Source organism: Gavialis gangeticus, unplaced genomic scaffold (genome assembly GCF_001723915.1).
Source record: "Gavialis gangeticus isolate Ggan-Ray unplaced genomic scaffold, GavGan_comp1, whole genome shotgun sequence".
NCBI classification, from domain to species: domain Eukaryota; kingdom Metazoa; phylum Chordata; order Crocodylia; family Gavialidae; genus Gavialis; species Gavialis gangeticus.
The window spans coordinates 48041131-48043826 of NW_017728997.1; the positions used below are offsets into that span (position 1 = coordinate 48041131).

General features: G+C 45.5%; 1 protein-coding gene across 3 annotated transcripts in view; it reads left to right on the forward strand.

Moving 5' to 3' along the window:
• Nucleotides 1–2696, forward strand: part of DCAF1 (DDB1 and CUL4 associated factor 1) — a 149718-nt gene that overhangs the window by 68571 nt on the left and 78451 nt on the right. The gene's annotated exons all lie outside the window — the stretch shown is intronic.

Sequence of the window (2696 nt, forward strand, 5' to 3'; positions counted from 1 at the left end):
CATCTTATTTCTACAGTGTAGTCAAGCAAGTTCTTTATGCCTTGCTAACATTTCTAACTATCCTCAGAGCCAAGACGAACAATACCATGTTTGTTTTCATGGTTCTTAAATAACTGAGGAAGCCCTGATTTATGGACCTGTTTTGCTCTTCTGTGCAATCCTTATTGCTCCCTGTTTAACCCATAATTACTATTGAGGAACCAGAGACAAATGTTCCCCCCAGATGAGGAGTTGCTCCAATTTGCAGCTTGGATGTTGATTGATTGAGTGCTGCAGAAAGGATCTGCTCATAGTGCATTCAGGATCTATGGTACAAAGAAGAAAACCTTTCCAAATGGAAGAGGTTCATACCTGTACAGGCATCTTGACATGGCCTTGTGCCTGAGTCAGCCTTATTGCTGAAGATCCTGGACTACATATTTCATTTGAAACCTGGTTTCTGTGTTCCTTCAAGGCTCGTTAGGTTATGGATATTAGCGTTTTGCCCTTTGGTTTTCCATCTTCTCGCATCCAACATTATTGAGACTTCTCAAAGGGTGCAGGCTTATTTTCCACTTAGGTAGCCTGACTTGACTACATGTGAACCCTTCTGAATGTCCGAGTAGGCATCACTTTATCCAGAAGAGTGAGAATGTTGTAAGCACTTGTAGCAGATGCTCCATGTATCTTGTTACATAAGGACAAGCTAACATCAAAATCTCACATGTTCATCCCCAGATAATGTCTGAGTTTCATTTAAGCCAGTCCATTTGTATTCTTCTTGAAGCTGCATTCCATGCATGGGGAGGAGAAAATCCCTGCAGATACTGTAGATGTATTCTGTGCTCTATGCTAGTGCCTTGACAGACTTGACTCCTTTCCCATTTGTTCCCATACTGCTTTGCAGCCCTAGGGCCATTCTAAAGGCCAAGCCCTTGCACTGGCAGAGACTCAGTGTATAACTGTGCAACCAGTTTAGTGGCTGGAAAGTGTTCCTTGCTCACTGTCCATTAAGGCTCACTCTGCAGTGTCAGGGTTGTGGATGGTCACTTACTAAGTTACTGTAGACAGGTTGGGGTCATACCCTGCCAGCCCCAAGGAGGGAAGAGTGGCATTTACTTTTGAGGGCTAAGGCAATTTGGCAGTGAGTGTGACAGGGTTAAAACTAGTTTTGCTGATGCTGAAGTATATAAAGCCTTGACTCCTTAAAAATCTTTCTCTTCATTCTGCTTTTTCAAAACAAGGTGCGTGTCTTATTTGGAGGGGGTATAGTATGCAAGAAAATATGGTATGTCTGCTTGTGTTTGTAAAGCACAAATCACCAGATTTGGCTGCAAGAGCTGAGACTGAATTTAGGAAAGCATTGTTCCAGGCCCTATCCAACAGATTCAGCTCCCACTCCTCATTCTTGAAGGGGATGCTGTTTGGCATTAACGTATAATGGCACATACTTGAAGGAGGAACAGCTACCTTACAAGGTGTCAGTATAGAATCTCGTGACCTGTCTTCTATTCCCACCTTGAGTCCCCAACTACTGTGGGCCTACTTTTGAGAGGGAGGCTAGCTCAACCTAGTGTATCCTTGTATGGAGCATGAGGTGTGTAGGGCATGTGCAGGATCCAAATGGATACAACTATTTAAAAGACGTTCCAAGCTCACACCCATGACATGCATATAATAGGATTCATGCTGACTGTAGTATCTCAAAGAACCATAGTTACTATAGGGTAAGTAACCATTCTTTTTCCAGTTTGATGAATGATTAACTTCAAAATTAATGAGTAAGTCTTGCTACTACAAGTAATCCATTTGGTTACCCAGTGGTGGTGGGAGATGCCAGAATACTTGAATAATCAGTGTCTAGCATAGGAAATCTCTCTTGAACCTGTTAGTTTCTCCAGATATTTGGCAGGGAGCAAAGGGAAGAGTTTCATAAAAATGTAGAAAAGGGAAAGAAAAACAAATCATCCCTGACTCCAGCCCAGATAGAGTTCCTAGGGCCCAGGTTAGATGTAGTGTAATGGCTTGTGAGTTAGTGAAGCAGTTTATTAAAACTCTACTTCTCATTTGAAGAAGTGGGACCATTGTGCAGTCAGCCACTGTAGATTAAATGGGACCAAAAAAAGATTTTTTTTTTTTTTTTCTTTCCTACATGCATGGTTTTGAACCTTGTTCATTGAGGTGCACTGATGCATTGGTCCATATCATATCAGCATTGATAAAAGGAAAATTGACATCATTGGCAACTGGCTTTTTCAGCTGATGTGGCTGATAATGTCACCGATTAAATGCTGCATGCACGTGTGCAGCCACAGCATACATGCAGCCAGGAACGCAGCTCAGCAGCTTGGGAGAGCAGTGTCCAGCTATTAAGTCTGTTGGCAGGAAGGGGCAGGGGGAGAGAAGGGGCACGCATGGTGGGGGGTATGCAGTTCGAGGCCTCCGTGGTGAGAGGGAGTGGGGCTGGAGCAGGGGCCAGGCGCTGCACAGCTTGGGTGGGACAGGATGCAGGACAGAGCCGTGGCTTGTGGGAGTCCCCTGCCCCCTCCCTCCAACTGCTGTACACCCCCAGAGGAGGCATGGGGGGCACATGCCCCCCCTACCCTGGATCTGTGCGTGAGGCAAGAGTGGGCTGCCTGTTGTGGGCTGTGCTGAGCTCTTCCTGGCAGAGGGGCTGGGCCTAGGCTGTGCTTGGGGCAGGTGGCAGTGGCATTGGG